Source organism: Mustela erminea, chromosome 17, assembly GCF_009829155.1.
Source record: "Mustela erminea isolate mMusErm1 chromosome 17, mMusErm1.Pri, whole genome shotgun sequence".
Lineage (NCBI taxonomy): Eukaryota > Metazoa > Chordata > Mammalia > Carnivora > Mustelidae > Mustela > Mustela erminea.
In genome coordinates this window covers 39,479,368-39,496,571 of record NC_045630.1, presented here as the reverse complement: position 1 = coordinate 39,496,571, position 17,204 = coordinate 39,479,368, and positions in this window count along the sequence as shown.

Below are 17,204 nucleotides of genomic sequence, written 5' to 3'. Positions count from 1 at the left end.
ACAGAGAGCACAAATGAATGAATGCATGTATGCGATGTCAAATAGAGATAACTGCTAGAAAGAAGACTGAAGTAAGGTAAGGAAACAGAGAGCCATGAGGAGTGAGGGGAACAGGTGATAGAGAGAAAGAGAGAGAGATTCCATTCCAGTAGTATGGTGACACAAGCCAATAGACACACTGTCAGAAGGCAGTAGGAAAAACACAACAGAGTACAAGAATAAGCAAAAGTTACAAGACAGTGGAAACAATGACTGAACAAAAGTAGAAAAGAGGATTCAGCTGATGGTTAACAGTAACAGAGATGTTCTCAGTCACTATAATGATTAGGATCAATTACACCCTTGATGCTAACAGATGGTAAGATTAAGTCATGACATAATGGTATAGCCAGAACAGTTTCAATTCTCCAAACCTGACTATGCAACATTGTGATTGTAACAATGTTTGTATGATTGTAACCAGAATGTTCCATTTTTGGGAGGCATAAAATCTGTGCTTATTAAGACTGTTTCCTGGGGCACCTGTGTGGCTCAGTCAGGTTAGCCTCTACCTCCAGTTCAGCTCATAATCCTGGGACCCTGAGCCTAAACTCTGCACAGGGCTCCGTGCTTAGCAGGAAGCCTAAAGCATGCTTCCCCCTCTCCCCCTGCCTCTTCCCTCTGCTTGGGCTCTCTCTCTCTCTCAAATAAATAAATAAAATCTTAAAAAAAAAAAAAAAAAAAAGACTGTTTCTTAGTCTTGTGAATCTTTCTCATGAATCATCAACCATTTTCATTGCCTAAGTATATCTCTGTTCCTTTAAACTTGAAGAACTTCAAAAAAATGACCTTTAAAGGCAAAAATGAGAGCCTTACTGATATTTTAACACAGCTGGCATGTTCTTTCTAATTAATTATCTTTTCCACTTTAAACATCATATACCCCCAATGTCCTCTTTGTAGAATATTTATAGAATCTTCACTACCTAGTTATACTCTAATGTGGGTCATTTTTGAAAGATAAAATATGATGGTTATATACACACACACACACACACACACACACACACACACACATAAATATTTATGAGTGCATCTTTATTCTATTTTTCCCTATAGAAAACTATTTTCTAACTATGTGGTAGCCCGCCTCCAAGATGGCCCCAATGATCAGAGCCTCTTGGTACTCACACTTTTATTGAGACCCATTCCACATTGGACCAGGGTTAGTTTGTGTGATGAATCACATAGGGAAAAAGCAATGATAAATCACTAGAAAGTTCAGGCTTTGGAATACTCCACTATCAGTCTAGGGCTGTCTCCCTTGGGCATTTTCTCTCTCACATTCTCATCCTCTCTTTCCCTATCTCTAGATCTCTCCTATCACATACCCTGGGGGAATCCAGCTGCTACATTGGGAGGTTGTTCAGACCACCCTGGAGAGGTTCACACCAGGAGGAACAAAGGTTCCCAGGGAACAACCACTGAGGAACTGGAGCCTCCCCCTGAGGTGATTGCAACCCAGGCCGTCATCTGACTACCACCTTGTGAGAGACACAAACCAAAACCATCCAGATAAACAGCACCCAGATTCCTGATTCTCAGAAACTGTGTTGAATGTTTATTGTGTTAAGTTGCTAAATTTTGGCTATAATTTTTATACAGTATTAGAGAAGGCATGGATAACAAAGCAGCTACTATGCCATGTTTTCTTCTTATTCTCCACCAACCTTTCTAAATTCCATCTCAATCTTCTAAAAGTGTCCTCTTCTTTTGGGTATTATTTAAATGTTGATATTCAGCGGAAATATTGTCCCAGGCTTCTCCTTTTCTTACTATTTCTGAAAGTCCCTATTAATAGCGAAGACTTAGGGTCACTGATTCACGGATGGTTCCCAAATTTGTATTTCTGCTGCTGATCTGTTTCCTAACAACTGCCAACTAAGCATCTCCTCTTGGATGCCTCAAACGCATATCAAACTCCACGGACCCTAAAATTAATCTATTATTCTCTTCATACCTTTCTTTTTTTTTTTTTTTCCTTACATCAGATCTTAGAAGATAGTCTATGCAGTGGCCCAAGTAAAACCTTTCCTCTTCCTCAGCATCCACTTTCAATCACTTTCTAAGTCGCACAGTTTCTAGCTTCATCATGTCACAATTCTAGCTCTCCGTTCTCATCCTTACTACTTTGGTTCAGACATTACCTCTCTTATTTCCCTTGTTCTTTTCTTCACCCTGAAGCACTGAGTGGTCTTTCAAAACACAAACTAGAGAAGTCACCATAGAAAAAAATAATTTGTGTATCAATGAAATGCTAAGAACCCCCTAGAGGACACTAGTCAAGATTAACTGATTCTAATTTTCCTTTATCTTTAAATTACTTTTAAGCCTTGTACATTTTAGATAATGGATAGACACACAAATTCCGATCTGTCTGGTGGTGATCCAATTGATTTCCCTTCTTCGGTGTGGAAAAGCCAGTTTTATCTGTTACACATTGATTTCAACGTTCCTTTACGCCATATAAATCTGTGCTTCTTGACTTCACTTACAAATCAGCTTTAACATCTGCTTGGTTCCCTCATGAGTTAAATAAATTCTTAACATGTGCTCATTTTTATACCTGTACAAGAGTCATGATTTTACTCTTTTTTTTGAAAATTATCTTTTAACACTTCTGCTTACGGTGTTAAAAGTGCATTTGGAATCGAGTCCAAACTCCTTACTGTAACATCCATGGCCACTGACAAGCTGCTTCCTATTTAAATCCCCAGTCTTCTCTGCTGCCACTGCTATGCACAGCCTATGCTCCCGCAAAACTACTTGCTAAGTCTTGAACATTATATCCTGTTTTACAGGTATGACTTTTCCCACAGTGCTCCTCTGCTTCTTGGTCTGGAAAATCCTATAGGGGAGAAAACATTTTCTTCCAACCTCTCATGATCTTAGGCTAGATCTGAAAAATTAAACTGATTAACAAGAGAAAAACATACAAATTTTAGTGAATTTTTTTTTTTATAACTTTTAGACAAGTAATACATTCGTGAAGAATTGACAATACAAAAGGGTTTGGAATAGGGTTCATTAATGGTGAAGAGGTAACTAGGAAGATAAGGGTTTGTTTAAACAAGGTCTGTTTATACAGATTTCCTAGCCCCAAATTCCCTGTCTATGGTAATAAAAATGCCTTCCTTCCTGTTGATACAGGAATGGTCCTTTCACATGAGAGCTTGATGACCTGTTTCAGGAAAGAAGGGTGAGGAGGAGGAGGTCAGATTGACCTTCTTGCTTCTGCTGTTCTCTTAAATTCTTTCAGCTTAAGATATTCAATATGCCAAAATGCCATATTTTCGAGCATGTGCTGAACCTCATCAATGCCTACTGCTCCGTCAAACATTTCCCATCTCCAAGCAGAGATTAACTGCTTCCTCTTTCAGTCACCATACACTTCCTCTTTTATCACACTCTATGGCATTGCTGTTTACAAATTTCTCATTCTTAATAAAATATTTATATACAGGCAGATTATGCTCAGTTTAATAACCTCAGTACCTCAGTGACCTCAGTTACCACAGTTTGAGTCAACCAAAGACTATTTATTGACCATCTGAGATATGTTAAGCCTATACAAGATATGGTCACAATATAATAAGTGAGAAATAGCCCTTGTCCCCAAGGAGCTCAGACTTTAATTGGAGACAGGACCCAAATCTCATGTTTGTATTTAAATGATTAGCAATAGTTATCAAATATTAAAAGTATCCTGCCTTATCTTTTTCTTTCTTTTAATTTCCCATTATCACTGCAGTACCTTTCTAGCCTACATTAAGTAGCCATTTTTAATTGTTCTCCCAAGAGAGAAAAGACATCCTGTGCCTGAAGTAGAGTAGAGCATAGAAACCCTAAGGCAAATGCTTCCAAATTGGGTTTAGCTGCCCATGCTTTTTGACAAAAAAAGAAATGGGACTGTTGTTTGAAGATTTGAGAAACCTGAACTATTTTGGCACTCCCTTTCCTCACATCCAGTTCCAGAGAACTATAGATCCCGAGGAAACACAGTTTGCTCAAATAATTAATCAATTAATTATTGGATGGATGGATGGATGGATGGATGAATACATTAATATAAGCCAATTGAGTGCTGGGCTATTACTTTGCATACTCTATAATATATTTCATTAGCCCAACTCAAAATACATTAGTTTCTATGGAACAATCACATATTTCTAATTTTATGAGTTACAGTCAAATGAAGCATCAAGATTCTGACGTGAGTTCTCCCATTTCCAACCTCAACAAATGAATTAGTATTATATTAAGTCAGCTCATCTTCACTCTGTACTTGTATGGTTCACTGAAATTTGCATTTGACTAGTTAAATTTCACTTTATAACTTTCAATCAAGCCTAAGAGTTTTTAAAAAGTATCTTCATTCCATCATTTAATGTATCATAGGAACTTGAGCTTCAGAATAAAGGCCATCAATACAGCTTACTGTCTATAACAACATGACTTGACTATCCCGCTTTCTACACCAGCATAGCTTTAAGACTCCAGGGTTCTCTTGCTGACAAAGAAAAGTTGCAGATAACTCCTTTGCTGATTCTACAAACTTCCTAAAAATTCATCCATTTTTGAATAGAAAGCATCCATGACAGTTTATACCCCAAAGCTTTTTGCCTCAAAATCCTCTCTGGCTAGGTCCACTAATCATAAACTATTATGTTATTTCTCTGCATAGCTCTAACTAACCCTCTTCACTAAAAAAGACCTGCCTCAGACGAGACTTCAGCATCTCCTTAAAGACCCCTCCCCTCTCTGAGAGAGCACTGATGCTCTCTCTGTCCAGTTAGTATTCTTTCTTACTGAGCAAAAATAAATTCAGCTTTGTTTCATCACAGATTGTTTTGGTGATATTTTATACAACAAGTATTTGACACTTCAATTATGCATACAGCTTCTAGGGACATACATGGAACGAGAGAAAATGTTCACAATCATAGACAGCCAGGTGAGCTGAATTATTTCTTATGGGAGGAAAGTCCTCTGCCAAATCACCTTCACAGCCACAAACCAGAAGCCCTTACTCCCAGTTGTTCATTTTCTTTATAGTTGACAGTCATGATTTCTTTTCTCTTTTCTCTCTCTCTCTCTCTCTCTCTTTTTTTTTTTTTTCTTTTTTTGGTAAGATAACGTACACAAGGAGGGGAGGAGGGGGACAGAGAGAGGGAGAGAGAATCTTAAGCTGACTCCATGCCCAGCACGGAGCCCTGTGTGGGGCTTTATCTCACAATCCTGAGATCATGAGATGAGCCGAAAATCAAGAGTCGGAGGCTTAATTGACTGAGTTACCCAGGCACCTGACATTCATGATTTCTAAAGGATGCTCTAATTGTGGTTAAAAACATTTACAAGTGGCAGAATTTATCTATAAATGGATGAAATAATAATGTCTTCTGATAATATCTACCTCTCAGGGTTGAATGAGGATTAGTTAATAAATGACAAGTGCTTAGAACAAGGCCAACACATAGCAGGTGTTTAATATATTATGTAAGATGTATTCTATCTTTATTCAAATCACTAATAAAAATATTGGCTAGGACTAAATGAATACATGACCTTAGAGATGTTAGGGAAGACCTCCCTAGTTTTATATAAATCTGTTAACCAACGATCTTTTGGGTACAGTGTTCAACAAATTGCATGTTTAACTATCACTTAGTTTATATTTCTCTAACTTATTTACCAAAATATCTAAACATATTATCTAAGCATACAACCATAATATCTTAAGTATTTTCCTGTTCTTAAGTATAATAACCTTATCAAAAATGGAAAAAAAGAAAACATGATTTGTGTTTAATTGAATACTTTTATGTCTGCTATCACCTTGGAAAATTTTTGGGAAGACTGGAATGTGCTGTTAGCAAAAGGAAATTTCAGGCAGTGGATGAGGGCATTAGCAGAACAAGAAGTCAGGGGCTTTGGGGAGTGAGGATGGAGAATAGTCTCCTTCAGAGGGTGTGAGGGGGGTCTTCTTGCAGAACAGAAGAGTTACAAAGTCAAACTTTTTGGTAAATTGGGTAACTTAGCTTCTTGGCAAACGCTGGAGATAGCATTAGTTTGTCACTTTTTTCTTTTATAAAATTTGGAGTTGGGAGAGAGACACTAGATCAGCATTCCTCAGGGTTCTCATGTTTCTAAATCTGTCTAAAAGCCCAAAGGCAAGAGATCACCAGCCTGACCTATGGTTTTATGAGACTCACTTCACCATCTTGTGGCTGGGACTTCAGAATGGGCTTCATTTCCTCCTGGCTCTAGCGTCTTTCACACAGTCTCTGAAATTTATTTCCTTCAGGCTTAGTTTCCAAAAAGAATATTGAAGGGGAAAATGTAGGGAAAAAATACAGGCAGAAAGTCCCAGGATGTTCACAGTGCCTGCAAGAGGCAAGTGAATTACACATGCTAACCCGCAGTCTTTGTTGTGTATCTCAACAAAATATGGTGGCATTGCTAGTGGGATGTCGCTACAGTGATGACCCGCTTATTTCCATTTCATTATTGAGGCCTCAGCTGGAGCATAATGTTTATGGCTCATGTTTAATGTTATTTCTAGGTTTTAAGAAAAATAAACTATTTTCTTTTTACACAAAAGCTGTCTCTAGAGTGGCTATATGAATATTGTGTTGTCTTTTCATAATGCTTTTCAAAAATACTTTAAGTATGAGCATAACACACTCAATCCATGAGAACCTTTCAACTCTTGAGTGTGGAAGTGTTTGTTAAGGTTATTATGGGTCCTACAAACACTTCTTTTTTTTATTACAAACACTTATTTTCATGTAATTCCATGGCCCTTAAAAATTAGGGAAATGAGTCTTTTCGTTAGAAAATTATTCAAAGCTTTAAATTGAAAACACATGTGAGGTTATGGGGTTCGATTTTTATTTACCGGAGGCAGAATGAAATTTTCCTGTCTGGAACATAAAGAAAACTTTTTCTCTCTCTGTTTTTGAGGTTCCCTAAGGAACAAAATAACTTCTCTCCCTTGTGAGCCGTGTTATGCTACCACTGAGGAAAATGTAAGCTAAACAAGGAAGAACAAGAAGAGAAAATGGAAGAGAGAGAAGACAAACCCCAAATCCAAGTGTAACAGAAATACAGCCATGATAAAGAATTCACATCACAAGGTGAAACTTGTGATTTGTGAGACTTGTGATAAACAGGTCATAACCTGTTTATGTTATTGTCGGTTGAGGATGGGTAGAATTCTCTTAACAATGCCACTGTGCAAAGCCATCATTTCCTATTGCAGTTTGAGAAATAAATGCAATATACCTTTCTCTTCTGCCTCGTTTTTAAATAAAATCCTAATACAAGAAGAACTAAGCTGAGTATCAGAAGGCCAGGTAAAAAATATAGACTATCAGAGATATATGTAACGAACAATACCCTCCTACCCCCACATTCCTTAAGACAAGCACATTTTCCTCAAAAAATTGAATTTTTTCTAACTGCATTGTGAGTATTTGAAAAGATACAAATAAGATGAAAAACAGGGGCACCTGGGTGGCTCAGTGGATTAAGCCTCTGCCTTCCCTCTAGGTCATGATTTCAGGATCTTGGGATTGAGCCCACATCAGGCTCTCTGCTCAGCAGGCAGCCTGCTTCCCTCTCTTACTCTCTCTCTGCCTGCCTATCTGCCTACTTGAGATCTCTCTGTCAAATAAATAAATAAAATCTTTAAAATGAAAAATAAAACTCCCTAGTTTCAAATACATTTATTCCAACAAAAAAGAAGATTGGATTATGTTATTAAATGTATTAAATGCTAGGTTTTCTCTCCAATTAAGGGGAGAGAAACATTTGATCTTAACATTTTAACTCTAAAAAAAGAAAACAGCTTGTTTCAGCTTATTTGCCTTTAAAATTAAGTAAGTCTTGTCTTTTTGTTTGACCAGAGTTTAATTGATTATATCTATATAGGCAAAGGAATAGTGCTTCTTAGTCTGGCATATTTAAACACTGCAGATTTTACGTTGATGGAATTTGATTCCATAAAGTGATACTCTAATCCTACATATGAATGTATGGAACTAACAAAATGAATAACTAATAAAAGCAGATATAAGCACTTATTCACACAGGGAGAAAGTATGAATTTTTTTAAGACTTGTATTTCCTGATACACCTGGGTGGCTCAGTCAGTTAAGTGTCTCTGCTTTCAGCTCAGGTCATGGTCCCCAGGTCCTTGGATCTGGCCTTGCATAGGGCTCCTTGTTCAGAGGGGAGTCTGCTTCCCCCGCTTCCTGCTGCTCTTCTTGCTGACGTGCTCTCTCTCTCTCTCTTTCTCTGACGAATAAATAAATAAAATCTTAAAAAAAAAAAAAAAGACTTGTGTTTCCCAATTGTTTTCCAGAAATTTTGCTTGTCTACAATTAAATTTAGATTTTACCAACTGCATAAGAGAATGTCCATCTTGCAACATACTTACCAACACTGAACATTATAGTTTTATTAATGGATTAAACGATTTAACTAGTTTAAATTCTTTCAATGATGCTGTAGCTTTAATCTATAATTATCCAATAAATACAAATATAGATATATAAAACTATTTGTATTTTTTTTAGACTTTTATAATGGCAAATTTAAAAAATACAGAAAAGTAGGAAGTACAGTGTATTGAACACAGCATATTCCAAATACTCATCACCTAAATTTAATAATTGTTAACATTTAGCCTTATTTTCTTCATCTATTTGTTTTATCTCTAACAGATAAAATCTTTTTTCATCAAAGCCATTTTCAAACTCCTCTTCCAAATTATAGCAATTCCTTAATGTAATCTAATGCATGTACTCCCTTTTCTCCAAATTCTCAAAAATGTGTGTCTCTCTTTTTTTTTTAAGATTTTATTTATTTACTTGACACAGAGAGAGAAAGAACACAAGCAGGGGGAGCAGCAAGCAGAGGGAGGGGAAAAAGCACACTCCCCGTTGAGCAGAGAGCCTGAGGTGGGGCTCGATCTCAGGACCCTGGGATCATGACCCCAGCCAGAGGCAAACACTTAACCGACTGCACGACAGAGGCACCCCACAGAAATGTCTCTTCATACTTGGTTTGTTCGGATCAGAATCCAAAATCCACACAGTCCGTTGATATGCCTTTTAAGCCTATAATAACAGACCATTTGAATTAATGTTTATTCATTGAAAAAAAACTGGTCCATTTTCCCATAGCAATTCCCACATTCTAAATTTGGCCAATTATGTCCTCATGGTATTGTTTAACATGTTTCATTTGTCCTTATGTTGCTTGTAAGCTACTCATTATATTTAAAACTTTGATTAGATTCAGGTTGAACATTTTGGCAAAAAATTACTTCAAAGATGGTGCTGTATTGTGTATATATTGTATCACATCAGATGTTTCTGTTGTGTCACTGCTCATTCGGAGTCCCTTATTTTTTTACTTGAGCTGCAATTCTTCTTCTTTTTTTTTTTTTAAGATTTTATTTATTTATTTGACAGAGAGAAACACAGAGAGAGGGAACACAAGCAGGGGAAGTGAAGAGAGGGGAAAGCAGGCTTCCCGCTGAGCAGGGAGCCTCATGCGGGGCTCCATCCCAGAACCCTGGGATCATGACCTGAGCGGAAGGCAGATGCTTAAAACTGAGCCACCCAGGCACCCCTAGCTGCAATTCTTTTATAAATAAGAACATTCTCTTCTTAACTATTGTTTACACTGAAAAACAGCCCAAGGAAAAGGTAAGGCAAATGCCTGAAACTTCCACTTTATCATGTTTACCCTATAACTCCTTATCTCAGCACATACTAGACTCAGCCAATTAGATTTTGTTTTGTTTTTGAGGATTATTATGAATTCATAAACTTTTATATATTTGGTCAGATCAATCCTTTACAGGTATTTTTCTTCTTGATGACGAAATTACCCATCTTGGGCCAGTAAAAGTCCCTTCAGTTGGCTATGCATCCTTTTGTATTGTTTTGTGTCATTTTGTTTTGCATTATTCCAATAGTTTTTGATAGCTTCCTTGCTATCAAGTAGGTTTAGTTTGTGCACTTCCTGTTCCTGATTTGGAATCAGCCATTTTTCCAGGAATTCTTGATTTCCTTCACATAACATCATATTAAGGGATCATGATCTCTGCATTAGAGATATTTGTTGCTATGATCCTCCTACTAATCATAGGTCTTTCGATGTATAGAAATAAGCATTAATACTTTTGATAAAGATAAAAATAAATCCTGAGTTCATTCTAATATTTTCAATTTATATCAAGAATTATATTTTACTTAAAGACTGTGTTTTATAATTGATTTTGTTTCTCTTATTCTGAAAACTAGGATTTCTGAAAATATTACAACAATTATTTGTTGTATCGTGATATGTATTTTTCCAAAATAACAAAATGAACACTAACACTAACAGTAAGCCCTCTAACTGGAGCTTCTTGTTTGTTTTTTTCTTTTGTCTTAGGTCTGTATAGTTAAAATACTTTTTTAAAGGGGTCCCTGGTTAGCTCAGTCAGTTAAGCATCTGCCTTCGCCTCAGGTCATGATCCTGGGGTGCTGGGATGGAGTCCCATGTGGGACTCCCTGCTCAGCAGGGAGTCTGCTTCTCCCTGTGTCCCTCACCCCCTCATGCTCTCTCTTGCTCTCTCCCAAATAAAATAAGTAAAATCTTTAGAAAAAAAATACTGTTTTAAAACAACTTGAAATAATTATTCCATGTGTCGTTATTGTAGCAACTTGCTATACAGTTAGGTTCAGTTGCTTTGATGAATTTTTGATTTGGGAGAAAATTTTTGGTTTTGATTTGATTGATTTGATTTTAACTCCATAAAACATTAAGTGGTTCCATACCCAAAGATACAAAATGAAACACAGGGAACTCTAGCTTGCTACTTTCTGCTTCTACATTCATAATCAGTTTTATTAATATTTGATTTATCATTTCATTCTTCCTTTTGAAATGCAGACAAAGAGATATACATGTTCATATTTGCCTGCTCTTTTTACACAAACCATTGTATTCCATATACTCTCTTCTGCTTCTAATAAACATCTTTTTATAGTTGCTTTGCTTGAGTTAGAATCCAAAGTCAGCAGTTTCTTTCCTAGGTATTTATTCAAGGAATTATAAACATATGCTCCCAAAAAGGTTTCTGCACAAATGTCCTAGGCGGTGTCATTGATAATAATCAGAAACTATAAACAACCCAAATGTCCGTCAGCTAGTGAATGGACCAACTAACTGTGGCATATGCATGCGATGGGGGACTACCTAGCAGTAAAAGAAACAACCATTGGGTCACCTAGGTGGCTCAGTGGGTTAGGTCTCTGTCTTTGGCTCAGGTCATGATCTCAGGGTCCTGGAATGGAGCCCCGCATCGGGCTCTCTGCTCATTGGGGAGCTTGCTTCCCTCTCTCTCTCTGCCTGCCTCTCTGCCTACTTGTGATCTTTCTGTCAAATAAATAAATAAAATCTTTAAAAAGAAAGAAATGAAGAAACAACCACTGATACATCCAATAATATGGATGGATCTCCAAAATATTTTGCTAAGTGAAATACAAAAACATCAGGGACACTCAAAAAAAAATGCAACATATTATCCCATTTATATAAAATTACAGAAAAGACAAGTCACCTGTAATATCAGGCAGCAGTTCAGGGTTGGGGGCAGAGGAAAATGACTGCAAAGAGGCATGGAGAGCATTTGGGGGCAACGCAAATGTCCTCTTGACTAAACTTGTGTTAGTTATACAAGTTTATACATGTGTCAAATTCATCATATCATACAATTAGAAGGTGTACATCTTCTGTGAATCATATCTCAAAAAGTTAATTTTTTTAAAAAATGATTTTTACTGTGATGCTATTTGTATCATCCTGAAATAGAAGCTAAAGACAAAAAAATAACCACCTTAATTCCATAAGGACACATCCAAGACGGTTGAAGAGTGAGGATCTCTGATTATCTAGGTATGAGATAAGCTTATCGGGACTAACTATGGAATTTTTCCTATAGGCAATCCCCCGAAAAGCTTTTGAGCTTTTGGCAACACTGTTTGGTGGAACATTCATGGTCACTTGAGAGCATAGATCTGTTGATGATGAAGCACAAACCAGTGTTCTTTAGAATTCAGCTGAGTTAAGGTTAAGATAAATACCTACTTATAAGAAAATATTAATAAAATGCACTAATTTCCCAAGTTGATCATATATTGCTATTTGTATAGTTTATGATCTCTCGGGTCTTTTTTGTGGAAAACGAGAAAAAAGAAATACTTACTGAACATCTGTTACATGACCAGACACCTGGTTAAACATTGTAATCTTATGTATCCTCACAACAACCCAGTGTAGTATGTGATACCATCCTCATTATACGTAAGTACAGCATTATTATTTTATTTCCCAACTTTGAAGTTCCTAGTAGCTTGTTTTTTTTAAAACAGTACCCAATGTCCATTCCTATAAAATCAGTTTCTATAAAAGTGTTGGATAGGGCCAGATCTAAACATAACCAAGACACTCAGTGTAAGAATTCATTCATGCATTGAACTCATTTCTATTGTTCACCAGTATGAGTGGTAGTATAGTGCTGTGGTTGGAAGGATGGGTTCATGTCAAATGTTAGCTCCACCACTAACCAGCTGTATCGCCTTGGGCAAGTCACTCAACGTCTCCTTGCCTCTGTTTCCTCATCTTTAAAATGGGGAATAGTTAACTTCAAAGACACCTACTTTGTAAGGCTTTTGTGAGGAGTTAAAAAAGTAAGTGGGGTGCTTAAAATAATACCATAACAAATGGAAAACTCTACAATCATGAAGACAGACTTCATGAAAACTCTACAATCATGAAGACAGACACAGGGCTATGATCAAGAGATGTTGCCACTGCAGTGTGTATTTAAAGCAAAAACACAGCATTTTGTTTTGTTTGGTTTTGTTTTTTTCATAAAAGTGATGGAACATGGTAAATGACAACAAGAAGGTCAACTTTCAGCCCGTGTGCCTTGGCTGTGCCTTTCCAACTTCTTCATTGACCCCAGTGTGGAAGTTCATACCATTTTTACCACAAAAATTTTATCACTGTGCTTCAGAAATATAAAAGGTGTTTTTAGATTAATTCCAGGTTTCTCCCCTTTTTCTTCCCTGCAAAAACATTCTGCTAAGCTCTCTGGAGCACTCCTACACTGGCCTGGAGAAACGGCATTTTCAGATCTACTTCAAAGCTAAAGCTCATCAGAATCATTGGCACAGAAGTGATGATCCTGAATGTGGGCAGCAGTTCTGAGAGCTTCAGCTTCGTTGGGTGGTGGATAAACCAGTCAGCATTTCACAGTTGTGTGACAGGTGACACAAAGGAAGAACTTTGCCAAAAGCAACTTCCAGCTGAGGTGCCCTTACCAGAGTAACTACCGGATTCACAGAGGAAGGGTGCTGTTTTGTCAAATCATTGTAAGGCCTTCTTCACTCCAAATTATAAAGGTCTCAACAGAAGGCTTTAGTTGAGGTGAGCAGTGGTGTGTGTGTGTGTGTATGTGTGTGTGTGTGTGTTTGCAGGCAGGCTTAGCTAGACCAAGAACCACGTGGGATAATTTGTACACAAATTAAGTAATGTCATCTGATTCTCTGACCAGATTATAGATGCAAGGATCAGGTCCTAGAACTCTGTACAGGCTTCTATCTCACCCAATAATGAACATCTGTATACACTGAATTTATAGGAATGATCTCTGCTGGACTACGCTAGAATCACGCTGTTCTCCCAACTCTCCAGTCTGCGGGTCTTAGCACTTATGGTTGACAGTCTAGTAATACTAGCAATTGTTACTAGGCTGGCTGAAAATCCAAGCAAGCAAAGAAGTTGTTTATTCAACAGGCCTCCAGAAAGACAAGGGCTGTTTTCACAAACCTTGGTGTTAGTTACGACAACAGAGAATTTATTCAGATCAAAGCTGTATAAAATAGGCAGTTTTCTGTTTTGAGGTCATTCTCTTCCAATGATTTTATTCTTCTTACGGTAGAATCATGACCCGCTCATTTGAATGCCTTTATGCTAAACACCCATATACTGAGTCTCTAGGGCTCTCTCCATGCCTCACTATAGGCTCCAGCCATATCCTGCCTATTTCTCCCACAGTTAAAACTTATGAACCATAATTTATATTCTTTCACAATCCTGAAATGAATTTGCTGACATGTAGAGAGAAATTTCATCCATTATATCATTCTATGGCTGATAATATGGAATTTGCCACCTCTTAAGAGGAGTTGTGCTTATACAGGTAGCACTAGATGCCAGAAAATACAATGTCCTTATTATTTTTTTTAAAGACTTTATTTATTTATTTATTTATTTGTCAGAAAGAGAGAGAGAAAAAGCACACAAGCAGGCAGAGAGGCAGGCAGAGGCAGAGAGAGAAGCAGGCTCCCCGCCGAGCAAGGAGCCCGATGCAGGACTCGATCCCAGGACCCTAAGATCATGATCTGAGTTGAAGGCAGCAGCCTAACCCACTGAGCCACCCAGCATCCCCAATGATGTCCTCATTATTATCAACCTTTGGGAGGAACTTGTGCTGAACATTAAAAGATTTGAATGTATTTTTTCCATTTCTGAAAGATTTAGGAAATAGGATTTCCTTGAGGACCAAGAGTTTGAGGACAAAGGGTGCAAGAGACTAGAGACCAATAATCTGCTGGCACGGGACCAGAGTTGGAACTAATACGCTCAGACATCAGAGAAACATGGCATGATGCCATCTACTGGAAGTTTACACAAACTCCTCAGGACTCTGTCATCTCCTCAAGAAGGTCTTGTGTGAACACCCTGCTTAAAAATAACCCCTACCAACCCTAGTCTCTTTCCTTGCTTTATTATTTTTCATAGTTTGCCAATGTTAATTCCAAAAGTAAGAATGATCTGAGATGTTAACCTACTTTCAGAGTGTGTATATATATATATATATATATATATGCACATACACATACATATAGTTTGTAAACGTGTGCACATGTGCATGTGTGCGTGTGCGTGTGCATGTGTGTGTGTGTACAGATTTATAAACATACGCTAACCGACTAATAAGACTCTGAATTCAAGACAAACTTACTTACTCACTATATGAGCTGCCTTGCAGTTCCCGTAACAAATTATGACAAATTTGTTAATTTAAAACAATGAAATTTTATTCTCTCAGAGGTTAAGAGGACATGAATCCAAACTTGAGGTGTTGGCAGGGCCGCAATCCCTCTGAAAGCTCTAGGGGAGAAGAGGTGATCTGCTTCTTTCAGCTTCTGATGGCTCCAGGCATCCTTAGGTTGCAACCAGATCACTCTAATCTCTGCTTCCGGGTCACGTTGCCTCCTCCCCTTCTCTGTGGGTCTATCTCTAAACTCCCTCTGCCTCTTTCTTGTAAGGATACGTGTGACTGCTTTTGGGCCCATCCAGATAACCCAGGACAAACTCTTCCTGTCAAGATCCTTAATTTAATTACATCTCTTTCCAGACAAGATAATATTCACAGATCCTAGGATTAGTATGTGGACCCAGCATTTTAGGATATAGCATTCTACCCACTACACTCACAGAAGATGTTATGTCTGTTCCCCATAGGGAGACATGATCAGGTCTTCTTGCCATCTCATGTATATTAGGGTTTGTTCCATAGAGGAACTCAGGAATTGGAAAAATTAGAGCTTATAGCGCAGCAGGCTCTAACTGCCCCCTCTTCACCTTCAGAAATGGCGAGACAGCAATCTCTACCCTGGAATGCAGACAAGTCCTTTCTGGAGAGCAAAAGGGAAGATTCTTAGGTTTATACCACCTTAAAGTATAAGCAGATGGGTCCAGGTTGGTTTCATTGTCCAAAGAATATAAGTCAGTGGCGTCAAGGTGGGAAGATAAGTGGTTCTCTATCTCTCCAGAAGTCTCTGTCTCCATAGTTGCTATTCCACCATGCTTTTAAGCCAGGTTACCAGTAATTTCTGCTAGGAATGCCCTGAGAGTACAGAAATATGAAATGCTCTTTTCACATTTAATTAATTTCACATTTAATTAATGCTCATGGAGCATAATTTCCTGACAGTCTACATTTAACACATTATATAGTTTATTATTGGTCTTTTTTATGGTCTAACTAGAATATAACTACATGAGGGCAGGGGTCATGCCTTTCTGTTCACTTTTGTGTTTCCAGAATCTAGGACTGCACTTGCAACATACAGCGTGCTCAGGAATGTTCAGTGAATGAAAATAGCCTTGCAAATGCCCAAGAGAGGACTCTGAGTCTAAGTCGTAAGTCAGCAGATCCCCTGGGACCCTCATCTCCTACACTGAGCCTCTAGGAGACAACAACAAGACCACCACCAGGCGTATTCATGTAAGGAAGCATTATGTAACCAGCTGAATAAATGAGGTTTCCCAAGCCCCTATTTTGTCATAATTTAGCATTATTATGAATTCCTATAAAGTATGTCTGTTCTTTACCACCGGTTATATTTTCCAAATAATTGTTATCTCCCAATGATATTGTTTTGAAAAGGCATGGTTTCCAGGGATGAATTTTTTTTTTTATGATATTTGTTTTGAACATATTGAGATTAGGGATCAAATATCAGGTAGAACGTGAATCAAGTTTCCAGGAGAGCAACAGAAACCCTTCCAGGGGTCTAATGCAACTCTGAATTTTAACAGTGAATATACAATCTTCCTTTCTAAGCATGACTTTGAGATTCTAAGACTGGACACCTAGAGGCGGGTTCTCACGACAGTTCTCAGGAGCTACAGGTCAGTCACTCCATTAATTTATTATATAAGTGCATGGCCCCATGTTCTGTTCCTCTTCCCACAGCACATACCACAGCAATAGTTCTATACGTATTTGTGAATATTTTCTTAAATATGTCTTCCCAGCTAAAACATAATATGTCTTCCCACCAAAAACCTAAGCTCCATGAGGGTAAGGACGGTCTCTATTTTCTATTACAGACCACATACATAGTACTAGGCCTGGTGCATAACAGATGTTCAGAAAATACATATCAGACAGAAAGAAGGAAAGATGGGAAGAAAGAAGGAAGGAAAGGAGGGAGGAAGAAAGGGAGAGAGAGGGAGGGAAACGGGAAAGCAGGAAGGGAGAAGATGCTTTTATGCTTCTGTTGTCTTCCGGTCGAGACAACTATAGC